Below are 17,042 nucleotides of genomic sequence, written 5' to 3'. Positions count from 1 at the left end.
GACTCAGTAATCCCATTTCTGGATATTTATTTGAAGAAACCCAAAACACTAATTCAAAAAGACATATGCATCTGTATGTTCATTGCAGCATTATTTAGAATAGCCAAGATATGGAGGCAACTTGGGTGTCCATCAGTGGATGAACGGATAAAGAAGTGGTACATGTGCACAATGGAATATTCCTCAGCCTTAAACAAAGAATGAAATCTTGCCACTTACAGCAACTCAGATGAACCTAGAGGGTATTGTGGTGAGTGGAGTAAATCAGAGAGACAAAGACAAATGCCGTATGACTTCACTTACATGTGGAATCTAAAGAATAAAAAAACAAACAAAACAGAAACAAAGTCATAGATACAGAGAACATTTTGATGGTTGCCAGATTGTAGGGAGTTGGGGGCTGAATGAAAAAGGGTACAAATTGGTAGTTACAAAATAGTTATGGGGATATAAAGTATAGCAAAAGAGACATAGTCAATAATGTAATAACTATGGATGGTGTCAGATGGGTACTAGATTTATTGGAGTGATCTCTTTGTAAATTACATAAATGTTTAATTACTATGTCGTACACCTAAAATTAATATAATATTGTATGTCAAATATAATTGAAAAATAGTTACTTAAAAAGAATTCCAATAAATAAAATAATTGCATCCCTAAAAATTAAAAAAAAAAGAAAAAGGAAGATTGAAGAGAAGCACTTTAGGTTCTTGCGAGCAAGGTCTTATAACACAAATCTGAGAACACATCAATTCTTTAAATGACATAAGATTGACAAGAAATAGAAACAACCGTTAAGAATAATAAAAAAGAAAAAGCTAAAGTTCAGTGACACATAAAGAAATGAGACATTTCCAGAGTAGTAGTTCGTTCTTTTCATTAATTTTCTTACTTCTAGACTGACTAATAGCATTTTCAGTTAATTGTACCTTTTAAAACTTTCTGCAGTAACGTTATCACTGTGACATATGTATCCTGAGTACCGCTCTTACTATTAACCCTTTCGAGTTTGCCAGGTTTCAGTTTCTTCATTTTTTTTTTTTTTTGGCCCAGCACCCAGAAGAGTAAATCATTTCCTCTAAATTTGTCATCTTTTCTATGTTATTGACCCATCTTAATATATTATGTTCTCTTAATCTTTACAGTCTGAACTAAATAAAACACTCACATTTGGATCTTACTTGAAATATTCGTCAAAACTCCAATTCCTGTTGGGGATTTTTTAAAGCAGGTAGCGGAGCAATTAGAAGGAGCAGAGAGATCAAATGATTCACAGTACTTGAGTGAACTGTTTCAATTAGAAGAATATGGGGACACGCAGTAAAAGAAGACAAAAGTGGAGCCCCCAGAAATAAGAGTCCTGGAGGAATAGAAGTGAGGTGCTACATGTGTGACAGAATTTGAAAATACTTGCCAGTGAAAGGATAGAGGTAAATGATGAACATTCAGTTGCTATGGTATCCCATAAAGAAAGCAGGGTGGGACAATTATTGTTTGCCCAGAGAGGGCTCAAAAAAGATTTCTGGTATAAAGGAACATACTATGTAAAGATGGGTACTTGAAGGGACACAAGGGGGTCTTCTGGCAATGTTCTATTCCTTGACCTGGTTAGTGGTCAAGCGTTCATTTTGCGATAATTCATTGTAGAGTACATTACTATTTAAGCATTTTCCCCATGAGTGTTATATTTCAATTAAAAAGAAAATATTTGACTTCTAGCTTACTAAATTTTGCTGTTTTTGAGCACATCACAGATTACCTAAATCCCTTTGTCATTCGTGTCTCTCTGAGGAGATCTAGTGTTTTTCTTCTAATTCAAATCAATTAACCAACATTTATTGAATGTCTGAATGTTTCAGGTATAAAAGATAAAGAAAGACCTGCTCTCAAGAAGCTCACAGTCTAATAGGGAGGTTAGAACAACAGCCCAGGTGTGAAAATGGTTTTATTGTAAAAACAGGAGTAGCATGTAAGGGAAGGCTTTATTCAGGTGGTTTTTGAGCCAATAAAATCAGTTCATACTGAAGTAGAAACCTCCTAAGTTTCCAGACGTTGGCAAAAGCATGTTACACACACACACACACACGCACACACACACACACACACACATACACTACTCTTCGAATTGTGTGAGTGGAGGACAGGAACAGGGAGTTATCATTGTAAGGAAGAAAGCAGAATAAGCCACTGATCACAGTTAAGTAGGATAAGAATTATGACAAGGATGATACTGAAGAAATGTGGGAGGTTTGACTTGGTAGGGAAGCCAACAGTGTCAGGGAATTTGAGAGGCCTTCTCTGAAGAAGTGAGAATTTCACTGAGATCTGGAGCATGAGCAGAAATTACCTAGGCGAAGTGGAAGAGAAGAGTTTTATGCAAGGTAAATACCAAGGTGAGGTGGACATACGAATGCCCCATGCAGATCCCCTTTTAAGGAAGGATTCACTGTCCCAGGCACTGGCAGTCCTGGCAGTCCCTTCGGGCATTGCCTCAGCTACAGACAGACGCTTCACCCAAGGTCATGTGCTTGCAGGCCAACTCTGATGGGCCTTTTCAGTCTCCGAGCACCTGGCATGGTTGGCTGAGGCTGCCTGGCTTGCATCACAGCTTGATTTCTCCCTCTTCCCAATCCTGCTTCCGCCTCCTCCCTTCCATGGGTGTTGATCTCGAGCACTCCCTAATAAACATCCTGAACACTAAACTGTACCCAAGTCTGCTTCCTGGAGAACCCAAACTGCATTACAACATGAAAAGGCTTTGATGAGTTAAAGTCCAACAAGCATTCAGAATGGTTGTAGATTGAGTGGGAGACAGAGATGGGCAGAGGTTGAAAGGTGGATAAGCCAAATCCTGAAACAGCTGGAAAACTTTACTAAGCACTTTTCCTAAAGGCAGTTGAGAGTCAGAAGCCACTGTAGGGTTTTAAGCAGAAACATGATCAGATTTGCAGTTTTGAAATATCGCTTTGGCTGTAGTATACAATAGATTGCAGGAGTGATTAAACACAAAACTCTTTTCTGAAAACCTTTTTCCTTCTCGTAAGTATTAATGATTAGATGAAAGCACCAAACTGCCTTTCCTGTCCTTGAATCACTGCTTTTCATTCCCCTTTCCTTATCGATAAAAGCTACTAAATCTGCTCCAGGGTTTATGCAGCTACAATCCTATGAAATATTATCTAGCATTAGCTTCTTGAGAGACCATAGGAAACAGTGTTACGTGAGGACATGGAAAGTTATTGGTTCTGTGGGCGTGAAAGGAAACTATTCAAGATTGCTAGAAAAGTTTAAAGTGGTAAATCACTGGAGACCTCCAGATACAGCATCAAAAGAAAGACCTGTCCTCCTCCAATCATACGTCTGTGGTTTTCCTATTTTTATTTTTCACTTTAATTCCCATATACATGTGATGTACAGTAGTTCTATTATCACAGTTCATTTGGACAGGAATAACCTGACAGTCAACACTGATTCTTTTTAAAAGCTTTATTGAGGTATAAATAGCATAAAATAAACTGCATGTATTTAAAGTATACAGTTTTGATAAAATTAAACCTATATAGACATCTGTGAAACCGTCATAATCGAGACAAATATTTCCAGCACCCCGAACATTTCTTTATGTCCCTTCATAACCCCTCTCTCTTCTTCTTCTCTGTCCTCTTCCCTGATCCACTTTTTGTCATTATAGATAACTTTGCATTGTGTAGAATTATACCCTCCCCCTGCCTTTTTTTTTGATCTGGCTTCTTTTACTCAGTATAAGGATTTGGAAAACTAGATTTTAAAAGTTCAATTAAATTATATTTTTAAGTGATCAAACTTGTTACACATAAAAAAAAACCCTCGTGTTTAATTACATGGTACCATATGCATTGCAAATATCAACAGTGAAAGTGATACTCAACTTTTTAAATATAATTATTCATTCATAATCCGAGGGTCCTCAGTCTCATAAATATAATTATTCATTATTTCTCAGACTGAAACTGCTAGTTTCAAAAGCCATCGTCCTCTGAAATTACAAAAAAAAAAAGAGATCTGTGAAGTTCACCAACAAGCCTATGTTTAAGAGAACATAAGACATTTGGTGACAGATTCTCTTTCTCAAAATGTGTGGCCAATGATCTAGAAAAGTGGAAGGTGAGGAGCGGCAGTTATGATGAGATAGTGGCTGAATTTCTCTAATATGCTCAGTTAAACTGGATACTGCCCCCCTCAAAACATACCCACGTATTTACACGTGTATATAAACCCTATACTTTTATTCTTGCAGAAATTGCTTCTAGCCCAGATGAGTTCAGCAATTATTTCGCATTACCATTTTTAATTTTCTCATATATTTAAAAGGATTAAAAAACTAAAAATAGTTTTTAAAATGTCATTGCATTTAAACTTCAGAACTATTCGATAGTGCATGTAAACATGCAAACCCTAGAACAGGTCACAAAATCACATCTTTTAACTTTTTTAAGAGTGTTTCACATACAGCACCATCATATATACATAAGAAGCACTCAGTGTATACTTTTCAAGGGAATGAAATGTGATCGTATCTTCTCTGGTGTCAGGTCACTTCAGTTTGGCATACCTGAGAAGCCAGCGTTATCTCTTCCTTCGAGATAACATACACTTAACCTGACTGTAATTTTTGTAAAATTCATAATATTGTTTCTTTATCAATGCGTGTGCCTTTATATATTAACCTTTTTCTTCTATTCTACATTCCTAGGTCTTTTTACATTGTTTTAGAGAAGGGATGGGTGACTATTTTCCATATCTTAGTTTCTGGCTTATGTTGTATGTTTAACCTTTTACTTCACAGTCCCACAGTGCCCAGTACCATATACCTTACAATAAGTTCTCAGTGAATTAAACCTGATCTATATTATCTTCCTGTCAAATATAATATGATGTGTAAATTTTCACCCTGCGCCTTTGCTAACCACAAACCGTTGTTTTCTTTTATACATATTAACTCCCACACATCACAAAAATGGAATCCTGTTATCTTGTGCTGTCTGGGAATACCGTGGAAGCTGGGAGTTTTGTATGTGTTACAGCTCAAGTTGTCTTTTTCTTGTCAAGTGTTTTGTCTAGTTTTCATACTTGTGACAATGTTTTACAAGATTCTTTCTGTATATTTTATCTTGGATCTGATCATCTTTTAAAGAATTTAAAAAGAAATTAACCCTTTAAGTTTATTAACCAGAGAACCCATTTCTCATGTACCTCTGGTTGTATGTAACTACATGGCCAATTTCTATCTGAGAAATATTCTAGAATCCTTTGAAACTTTAGCATGGAAAAATAGTAAAAGAGAAAGGGACTTTTGGTTTGAGATAAGCATGTATGTCATTTGGCTTACCCAAAAAGGATGTGAGTAGTACTAATTTTGTCTAGAAGCTTTAATGCAAATTTTATTTGCAATCAAAGACACCAGTGAAAGAAAGAAAGAAAGAAAGAAAGAAAGAAAGAAAGAAAGAAAGAAAGAAAGAAAGAAAGAAAGAAAGAAAATTAAAAACTTAATTATTCTTGGTATTTCCTCTTAAAGTTTTCTCATAGGTTGTAGCTAAGACACAACAGAGCTTAGTCTCAAGAAATTATAATAATAGAGTATAATATTCAAGTATCAGTTAAACCAAGGTAATAATATAGCTGTGGCAATTTTGTTTGTTTTTTTTTTAATGCTTCAAAGAGAAATCCTGTGTGACTCTTTCGTATTAAGCACCGCAAAGGTTCTCGGGCGTGTCGTTGGCTCTTCCCGCCTCCTCTACATACAGGGATGGGCCATGGGAGAGCAACAAGGCTCGTCCCCTCCCAGTCCATATGCTCAGCTCTTCAATTCTCCCACTGAACCCTTTCCATCCTGCCGTAGCCCTTATTTGTATTAAATATCTTCTGATAGAAAAACTGATAAGTTGGTAGTGCGTATATAACTGAATTTCCCAGCTTTGGTTGGAACATGGTGCTCACTAGAGGAGTGGAAAATCAATTTAAAACAATAAATAGGGAAAGCAGAAAGGGTAAACAAAATGTGGAAGGGCGAGGCTTGTTCTGACGAGTGACTAAGTAGGCAGCTTCCTGTGAGCCCTTTAAAGACTCATATTTAAAACCCTGTTCTTCCCTATCCGTTCTTAAATGAAAGCAGACCAATTTGCTTGGAAAAATGTTGATAATTAGGTAAAACACAAGTATATGCAGTTTATTTATTAAATGCGAAAGAGACTATGTTGTTCCAATAATCATAGTCTCTGAAATGGGGCATCTTTGGCTAAATTTAAAAGCAAGCAACTTATACTCATTCATATCCATGTAGATCCCTTATCTATACATTAGATCCATACACTAGATCCTTTGGGCAACATAAAATATAAACTGACTTCTTTCAATAACTGTCCTTTAAATTACTAATAGAATAACACCTGTTACAATTTTTAAGTCTCTAATGTGCTTTAGGTACTAGGTGCCACCAGTAAGCTTGCTGTGGCTCTGTGTCTATCAGTGTTTTCTCTCCAAGCTAAATGTACAATCCATGAGAACAGGCCACATTTTACTCTGCTCTTTCCCTGTAGTCCCCCCTCGGTGCTGTGAGCTGAAGCGATGTGAAGATGCTTTAATGCAAAGGGCTTGCTGAAGAGCATTCTTGGAAAAGGGGACAGCAAAGGCAAAGGACTTGACATATCTGAGAAACAGTAGGAAGGGGGAAATTAAGTAAAGCCAGTGCAAAGGGAGAGCTGTAGACAATGTGATTAGCAGAAGCTGGACCAGCTGGACCTTGCTGGCCATGGTAAGAACTTTGGATTTCTTTTTTCTTCCTTTTTTCTTTTTTTTTTTTAAGGCGAGGCAACCCTTGGTTGACCTCACAGGTTGCAAGGAACTTGTCAGCTTATAATCTTTTATTTTTTATGCCTACAGCACCTGATCTTGCACCTAGTCTTCCTAGGTGGTCTCCCATCCAAGTACTAAGCAGGCCTGACCCTGCTTAGCTTCCAAAATCAGACGGGATTGGGCTTGTTCAGGGCGGCATGGCCATAGATGAACTTTGGATTTCTTTTGTGATTGGGAAGCTATTGGAGGCTTTTGAACAGGTGAATGGCTTGATCTGATGTATGTTTTTAAATATTCGCTTCGATAGCTATATAGACTATAGAGGACAAAAGCAGGGACAATGTTTTCTGGAATCCAGGTCAGAGAAGATCGGGTTGGATTAAGTTGGTAGACCGATAAGTAGTTTAAACTAACCATAATTGAGCACCTACTATATCTAGGTTTAGTTCTAAGTATGTGATATGTTTTAACATTATTTCTAAAAACAACCTTGTGAAATAGATGCTATTGTTATCTGCATTTTACATATGGGGAAACTGAAGTGCTTGTCCAGGTTACTCTGCTATTGACTGTTAGAGCTAAGATTTAAACCCAGGCACTCTGGCCCCACACCCTGCCTACTTAATCTCTGTACTGCACAAAAATCATGATACATTTTGAAGGTATAACTGGCAGATCCTGACGGATTTGATGTTAAGTATGAAGGAAAGGGCAAACATCAAGGAAGATTCCTAGGATCTTAGTGTAAACAATTGTGTGACGTTTGTTAGAATGAAGAGAAGGGAGCACGTGCTCTACTTAGAACTCGTTAAGTTCGGATGCCACGTAGACAGCCAGGTAGAGACATTCAGCAGGCTCTCTGAGCCCTTTGATACTCAACAAAAGACAGCTCTGTTTAACCATGAGGTAGAAGCAAGGTAGAAGCAAAATGTTAGAGAAGTATTCTGCTGGTATCCATCCATCAGCCTTTTCACATATTCTTAGTCAAATGCAATTCCAATCTGGGTAATTAAGTGGGATGTTTCGCTAATGTTAACACAGCAAAATATCCAGGTCGGCCAAGTTCTCACTTTTATCAACAACCAGGCAGGCAGTGAGCAAACGTTTTTAATAGGAAAATTCCAGAAATCTCCTCACCTCAGACCTCAAGAAGGAGCACTGCATGCTGCGACCCTTAACTTTCTAAGGTTTCTAAGAGGGCACATTCCCCCACCTAGAGAAGTAAAGCTGACTTTGGCATCACCACCCCATGCCCCAGCCCGTCAGTCACTGAACCTTGCCTGCATAACACACAGGATTGCACAATCCCAAACCTGCTCAGACTTACACAATACTGTCCTCTTATCCCCGCTGTCCCCGACTTCAATATTTGACTTTTTACTCCATCTGACCTCAGGTGACACAATCCCTTTAGACAGGCCTCAAATTTAAGATTAATTCTCCTGGTCCTGCTTGTTCCTGCCTGTGCTGAGCCTGATGTCTCTCGAGCACTTTGTGCAAGATACTGTGCTGGAAATGCTATCTTGATTGGTATGGCGGGTGGTTACACAGGTCTATATGTGTTTCAATAGTCATCAAGCTCTACACTTAGATACTTCAATTTAAAAATACATCAGTTTGAAAACATTATTATGCTAGGTGCTTTATATATCTGCCCTCAGAAAGCTCATAGTTTAAAGAAGGTATAATACTGAACCATAGCAGATAAAAGCTAAGTGCCAATTGGGTAACCCAAAATAATTGTTATAGGAATTGAGCTGTAAAGGAAAATGTCACAGAGAAGATGATGCTTGATTTAAGCACGGGGAGTTTGGTCCACTGAAGAACGAGAGAGAGGAGGGGGATTCTAGACAAGGGAAATCATAAAGCGAAGGGGCAGATCTGGGAATTCAAAGACATTTTGGGAGGCTGAGTAGACCAGTCTGGATTTGTTTTGAGAAACAGTGGAAATTATATTGAGAGGTACCCAGTCGAATGGTCCTTTTTATTGTCAAGAGAAGAAGCTTAGAAAGTATTGAGTGGGTAGCAAAGAGTTATTGAAAGTGGTTGAGCAGGAGGAGGATGTAAGCTGTGTTTTTTTTAAAGGAAATCTACCCGCCCCCAACATTCCACTGCAGAATCCACTGTGACTCACCGTTTGAGGCATAAAAGTGCTTTCAATATATAATCCTTAATAAGGCCTTCTGGGACATGGGTCAGAAATGTACAGCTCTGGGCAACCAGCTTTTCATGCAGCCATGGCCTTGTTTTCCTTTCATTCCAGACTCTTTTCTATCTTTGCTTTGAGTTCTATTCCAGCTGTATCTTCACATTTTTTTCTTGACCTGACTTTTCTATCTCCCTATAAAATGTGTGGGGACTGGTGTCAAGTGCCCATCAGGCTCATCTGCTATTCTAACTGCCTTTTACTAAAATATTTCTGGTGACAGAGAAGGATTCAACCCCCTCAGTTCTTATCTTCCTTAACTCTTTTGCTACATTGAATACTGTTGACATATCTATCTATCTATCTATCTATCTATCTATCTATCTATCTATCTATCTATCTATCTATATGTATATATATATGTATATGTATATACATGTATATATATATATTTTTTAGAATACTCTTCTTCCTTGGATCCATTAAAGCCATACCCTGGTTCTCCTCTGGCTTCTGTGTCTCTCACTAGCTTTTCTAACATTCCAACATCCTCAAATCATTCCTCAAGTCTCTGTCGTCATCCTCTCTTCTTCTCTACTTTCTACCAGGCCATTTATCCATGCCAGCATCTCTGACTAGCTTCTCTGTGCAGATAGTCACATATGATCCCTCCCCACTGCCAGTTCCTTTCCCAAAGGCAATCGCTTGAAACTTTTTCTATTTTAGTTCTTCTAGTGGTTAGCACCATATCTTTAAATAAATAATATGTCTATACTGTTACTTCTTAATCCACTTTACACATTATCATTGTCTTCCCACTAAGAAATATGAGAATTTATAAGCCTATTCTTTATAATATGAATATGTGATAGGCCTGGGGTAGTGAGAAATAACCCTGCTTCTTGTCTAAGGATTGATAGAGCTTCCTGTGCATAGTTCTATTAAGGCAATTGCCACGCTATCTGAAATCATCAGTGTTCATGTTGGTTCCTTCATGAGAAGCTAAGCAATTTGAAGACTGCAGTCATATATCTAACTCTGTGTTCCCCAGACCTTCGCAGGCAGGCTTATTACATCTCTTTATTGAATGAATCAATGACTCCTATTGAGACAGTTGCCGAAAAGCTGATGAGTCATGAAAAAGGGAAGATCTCAATGAGATCATCCAAGAAGCGAGTGAGAACTGTTTTCGAGTTTGACTGACCCAATTTTCCTGCCACCCCAAACGGCCCAAACTTGACAGGACCAAACACTGCTCTGAGCACAGAGAGCCTGCCCTCCCAGTGAGGGGAAGTGGTTTCTAAATAAGCAAAAATATAAGACATTTAAATATAAGAGTTGTCATTACTGTCTAGAAGTAATTTTGAATAATATAAAATCATAGTTGGTACATTATTTTACTAATTATTTAAATGAACTGACCTTTTCAAAGAATAGTTAAAGCTTCGTCCATCTGTAACAAATGTTTCAAATTCTAATTTTAGTCAACTCTAGCTTTATTATATTCCATATTCTAGAATCAGAACCTAAAAATTACATACTCAGGGCCACTTTAACAATTTTAAAAGCTTTAAGTTTCTCTCCAAACTTGACCTTTCTCCTTATTTCCTATCTCAGTGAATGACATCTCCATTGACGAAGTACCCAAAGCTCAAACTTTTTTTATTGACCTCTCCCTTTTCCCCTACATGCCCTCTGTGACCAGGTCTTATCAGTTCCGTTTTCACCATATTTCTTGCATCTGTCTCCTCCCTCCACTTACTTCAGGCAGGTTCTCATCCTCTTCTTCCAGCACCTTTACGGTAGCCTCCTGCTCCAGTCTCCCTCCATCCTGCACGATGCCTCTGCCGCATGCCACCAGAGTGGTTTTCCGAAACCACAAATCTCATTATGATATTTCTTAAACATACCCAGGTTGTTTGACACTCACGAGCTCCTTAGTCTGGAATGCCTTCCACTTGCTCTCTCCGGTCCTCTCCTTGGGGCGGGCTATCCCACAGCTTAATTAGTGTGACTAGTCATCCTGATTTGTCCAGAATGATCCCAGTTTAACTTGTTATCTCAACGTATTTACTGATAGCAACCCTTTGATGGTTCTCAAATTCCTAAGTGTATGTGTTTGCTAGGGCTGCTATAACAAAATACCACAGACTGGGTGACTTAACCAACAGAAATGTATTTTCTCACAGTTCTGTAGGCCGGAAGTCCAAGATCAAGATATTGGCAGGTAATGCTGAAAACTGAAGGCTCTTTGCACCCAGGCCTACTTCTGGGCACACCAGAAACACAGGCTGTTCACAGCAAAACTCAGTTCTAGGCCTTATCCCCTCAATGGAACCGATGCTCCTAATGTATACTATCTGCCTTCCAATTAATTGATTCTGGAACGAGAATAAGTCTCGACTCTGAGGAGCAAGAATCAGTATATCCAGAGATTGCTTCTAATTCTAGGAAATTCAGGTCTGTTGAATCACATGGCAGTATGAATCATTAACTTTACTACTGTAGAAAGCAATCATTTTTAGTGCATTAAAATATATCAGTATATGATAATCCCATGGAAACTAAACTGTTGTTTCCAAGTTCACTAAAAGTCAAAACATTGTTTGAGTGAAGTCTTGCTCAGAGAAATAAGAATAATTGTTTTATTCTTTGTAAACTGAGACTTTTATCAATGATGTGATTAAGTACTTTTTTAAATGGTATGATTTGGGGAGAATAATCTTAGGTTTGACTCTTTAAAGTCACTATATAGCTCGATGAGTTTTATGTAACTTAGTCCATCAAATGTAACTTAATTATTTTTTAGTTTTTTGAATCAGATGTCCAGTTTATCTCTGAGAGAAGAGGATATAGAATTGTTTAACTCAGTGAACGGCAAGAAAAAACTGTTCCATCTCACCTACTCATTACGGAAAAGATAGCACAAAACCGGGATTGGTTTTCACACAAAAACAAGTTCTTTAATGTAAAGTAAAGAACATTTCCTATCAACATGTTCTCTTTCTTCCCAAAGTGCTAAATATTGTTTTCACTGTGTGTGACACACCTGTATCACTGATATGCTTCTCTCTATCTCTGTATAACAGCATATCGTATTGCATTGTGTTTGGTTTTCGAATTACTCTTAAAGAACCCTTCATTGTTACTTGACTGAAATGAGAGGACTATTTTTGGAATTAAAGTGTTTACTCTTAACTCAGTTGCCATAGGTGGTGAAAGGTCGACTGGACTTCCTTACATATAACCTGGGCACAAAGACATATGAGGGAAGAGGATTGGCCTCCAGAGATATGTTTTACCTTCTGTGACTTAATTGATTTCAAGTGCTTTGACATCACACTGGATAAAAAAAATCAGAGTTACGGGTTTTTATTTGAGAAGGAAACTAGATGGGGGTAGGAAGCCTAGATATCATAAGATAACTGAGAATTTTTATGGAAAGAAATAATTTTTAGTAACTGCCAAGGGGGAATAAAAGGAAGAAATTTTATCATATAGTGAGAAGACTTCTCACAAAATAGTTTATTAAATTTAATTTAAAGAACATTATTTAATATTAAGTAACCTCGTTTTAACTACAAAATCTTTTAAAACATACTTTAAATGAATATCTCTTTTAATGACCAATTTTATTGTTAATTTCTATGACTTACTGAGTTATTTAAAAATATATGAAGTTTAAATATTTACCTTTGCTTTGTTTCTCCTCCATGTTCAAAGTGATACATTCTGTAAGAATAACCACTATAAGAGAAGTATAAAAAATATTAGAAAGTTCATCAAACCGGATGATAACTAAGCATAATCCATAGTACATTTTTCTAATTTTTGTCCTCACATTATATTTCGTAATAGATATGCCCCTTTTCTTATCTGCTTGGTAGGCATATTCCTAGGTCACAAGAACATACAGGCTCTTGGAGGTGCGTCCAGAATACCATCATGTTGATCCTATTAGCAAAGAACGAAAAAGTAAAATAAGCCACAGCTGCATTGACAATAACGAAGAACTACAGTTAATGAACATAAATATGTGTCTCTGTATTCTGTCTCCCATTTTCTGGAATCTTCTAATTATCTGGAATTTTTTTTTTTTTTTTTTTTTTACCAGAAAGTTTAAATAGCTAAGATTTCCCCTTTACCCTTTGTATGTTTCCTATGGTTGCTATAATAAATTACCACAAACTTAGTGGCTTAAAAGAGCACAATTTATTCCTTTATATTTCCATACGTCAGAAGTCCAAAATTGGGTTTTACAGAGCTCAAATCAAGACGTCATCAGAACTGGCTCCTCTGAGGCTCTCGGGAAGAATCTGTTCCCTGCTTTGCCCAGCTTCCAGAGGCCGCCTGCCTCCCTCGGCTCATGACCCGTTAGTCACATTTCTTTAGCCTCTCCGTTCCATCATCACATATCTTTGTACCGACCTCGGTACCTCACTCCGTCTTTTAAGGATCCTTGTATTGCGTTGAACCCACTCAGATAATCCAGGATAATCTCTCCAGCTCAAAATCTGTAACTTAATCACATGTGCAAAGTCCCTTTTGGCGTAGAAACATCCTATTCAGAAGTTTCAAGGATTACGGCGTGGGTTTCTTTGGGGAGGAGGGACATTATTCAACCTACCATGCCCTTATTGACATGTGTTTTTATCCTATTACATTATATTTTTGTAGATTTATTTTTTACCATAAGATATTATAACAAACAATATAGTTTGGGTTTGTTTTAAAATCACCCAGTCTATATAATTGACATTGCTTTTTCTGACTTCTCCAGTAGATAAGGCTTATAGGAGGCAGAGCCCAAATTCTTGCTACAGAAGCTCAAGGGGGTAAATCTCCCTGACCCATCCCCTGGCATCTGAACTATGCTCATATAACCTCTACTTGGCCCATGTGGGTTCCAGCTCCAAGTTGCAGAGACCATGTAGGCATTCTTCCCATGGGCAGTGGCAGCCGGGGTGACAGCACACCCATACAGCTCCTGTGGCAAGACCTGGGCCATTTCCTGCTGCCGAACCCCCTTGTTTCCCCTGTATTTGTTTCTGAACCTGGCCTTCTAACCTTCCCTTTTAAGAGCTGCTCATTATCTTTCAATTGAATTTCTTTTATGTTTAATTTAGTCAGTTAGTTTCTGTTGCTTTCAAAAACCACCTTCACTGATATGAGGTTCTTTTTTTCTTCTTTAATGATTTTTTTAAAAAAATGATTGACGGTAGCCTGGGGGGTTTTGTCATAATTATGTATTGTTAATTGGGTGTAAAAAATAAATGTCAGTAAGAGCATTTATTAATCCAAGTTCCTAACCCGATGTAGAGCTAGCACCTATACAATGACAAAAGGTTCCTTAATGATAGTCATGAGACACACATCATCTTTTAATTATCAGGGAACGATTTATGTTTTGTTTAGGTATTGAGTTTATTTTCTAACTGGCATTACCAAATATGGACTTAACTTTTAATAACCAAAATATTTGATTAATGGGAATGCTTAAGCCTTTAACCACAAGATAAATAGAAGTGTATTAAATAGTTCTGTCATATTTACCACAAGTTGTGGACTTTTTAATTCATAAGGCTTGGGTATTCCGGCGAATTTTGAAGAAACAGCACATTCAAGCACCCACAGTGTTTGTGTGTCGCCCCTTTGGTGAGTGATAGTTCACCCATAACACTTTCTGAATGCTTGCCATGTGCTAGCCTCTGTATGAGGTGCTGAGTACAAAGACGAGTAAGACCCTGGCTCCTCGTACAATGCCTGGCAGTGGCAAGAGACACTCAATGAATGCTTTTCAAATTAATGACATAATCCCTGCCTCCAAGGAGCTCTATCCTGGGAAATCAGACACCTAATTATGGCATACCATGCTGTCAGTGCCCAAAATAGTGAATTTGAGTGAGAGTGGGTGTGGAGAGGAACTGCTGGCATGTTTCAGATGCCTCCATGAGTTCTTATCATGGTGTCGAGGTCACACTGTCCTGTCCAATGACACCTCCTGGCTCTCTTAGAATTGTTATTCAGGACTCTCTTTCCAGGCCCTCGTAGTTAAGCTTGTGACATTGTGTTTGAACTCCTATTAATAGGCCTAGTCAGCTCCTCAGCAGATTGCATCTTAACATCAAACGGCCAGAATCCCCAACAATGGCTTCTTGGCGCAAAGCCAATCCTCGAGCATCAAAGCCATATTCCTTGCAAATCAGCTCCACGTGACAATAAATAATGGTATCGGGATTCCAAACCAATTATCCCATGGTGAAAGGCATATTCCTCAAGGGCAAACTGGGCTTTATTTAAAAAACAGTAACATTGCTGGCACTAGCCCTGAAATGTCAATAATAAACAGCAAACTAATGAGAACAATAGCCAGGGAAGGTGTATAACTTTCCCCCACATTGCACCAACCTGGTAGAGTTTGAGAAAATGTATTTAAGCACATTTCAAAAGTTTTTAGCTTGAGACCCCACCAGGAAAACTACTGAAACCCCGTCTTGTCTGAAACTGTATAATTGAGTGGATGCGTGTGCTTTTAAAGTCACATCTCAACATTGATGTTAGCTGTGCAACCTAAGGCAAATCATCCTCTAAACCTCAGTCTCCATATCTGTAAAATGGGGCATATTAAGCACTTTAAGTCTGTTTTACAAGGTAAAAGAGGTCAAATATGCGATGACAAAAAGAAATCTGAGAGGTAAACACACAATGTAAACATATGTATGCCTCACTGTTAAAATGTACAGCTGAAACATTGGATTTCATTAACCAATGTCACCATAAAAATTTAATTAATTAATTTTTAAAAAGTCTGTTTTATGAATAGCAATAATATGTTGAGCCCAATAAATTAAAGATATTGTTAATTAGAACTGTTTGTCAAGCCTCATACTCAGCACTTTACGGATGTTATTTTAGTCTTCATATCGACTTTATGAGGTACGTATTTTTACCCCCAATAATGAGTAAATGGAGATTCAGATTAGTTACCTGATACCGCAGATAGAGAGAGAAAGTAGATTCAATATCCGATTGGCTGCCTCCTATGGCCAAACTCTTACTCGCACTATAATGTTTCTTTCAGACAGCCATTGGGGCCTCCTCTTTGCTGCCTTGTTCCTCTCTACTGCTCCCATAACTCCCAGAGCTCTGTATTGACCTCATCAAGATAGGACAGTCATCATCATTGTCTGTTCACTGGGTTGATTAGAAAAGCTGCCTTGTGGACCAAATTCCCATGGTAGATATGCAGTGAAGGACCTCCTTAGGCACCCTCCTTGAGGTAGCTCAGTTTGAAACAAAATACTATATTTGACCCAAGCAACACAATTCTTCTCTATCATCAGCAACTAAGCCATTAACTAAAGCATATTGAAAAAAGCACTAGCTTTGGTAGGTCTGGAAATTTGTATTTAAATCTCAAATCAGGGATTATGAGCTGTGTAAATTTAATCAGGTTCTTAATCTCTCTGAGCTTTTTCTGTTCTGAGTTAATGTATGTGGTTTGTTATCCTCTGGTTTCCCCCCCAGATGTATTTGTCCCCCTTCTCTGCTCTTCTCTGTGCCCTAAGGATTTGCTGCCTCCTACCAACTGCATTGCCAGGACTCCCTCGCCATCTGCCTTCTAGTTGGCTTAAGCGGTAGATCAGAAGGTGGGAAGAAAGGAGCAAGATAACTCTGCCTTCTCTCACATCTTTGGCAGCAGGCAGCTGGCCCCTCTTTCTTAGCTCTAACTTTTCACTGGACTCTGGCAACACACAGTTTCTATCCCTCATCTCTTAGGTTCCAGGGGAAGTAACAGCCTCTTAGCTCTTGCTTACCTCTGGCCACCTTGGCATCCTCTGTTTGTTCCTTATGGCCTACAGTCTCTTAACCTGTTTACAACCTCTGTAAGTAGTCCATTGAAGTCTCTCCAGTGAACTCTCTGAATAAATTCTATTCTTGCTTGGAACCCAATAAATACAGTATGCAAAAGAGTTTGAAAAACTATGAGGCACTTATCTAGAAAAATATAGGTTATCAAATGAGTGTTGTTTGTTTGGCTATGATTTCACCAACAATACTA

At 38.1% G+C, this 17,042-nt stretch overlaps 1 protein-coding gene and 1 pseudogene across 1 annotated transcript in view; one reads left to right on the top strand and one right to left on the bottom strand.

The window, feature by feature from the left end:
* The window catches only part of S1PR1 (sphingosine-1-phosphate receptor 1), a 150,902-nt gene that overhangs the window by 109,804 nt on the left and 24,056 nt on the right, over window positions 1-17,042 (top strand). The gene's annotated exons all lie outside the window — the stretch shown is intronic.
* LOC111745545 lies at window positions 6,927-7,043 on the bottom strand (annotated as a pseudogene).

Source organism: Pteropus vampyrus, unplaced genomic scaffold (assembly GCF_000151845.1).
Source record: "Pteropus vampyrus isolate Shadow unplaced genomic scaffold, Pvam_2.0 Scaffold6, whole genome shotgun sequence".
In the NCBI taxonomy this organism is placed as follows: Eukaryota; Metazoa; Chordata; class Mammalia; order Chiroptera; family Pteropodidae; genus Pteropus; species Pteropus vampyrus.
The sequence above is the reverse complement of the archived record's forward strand: the minus strand, read 5'-3'. Positions and strand labels throughout refer to the sequence as shown.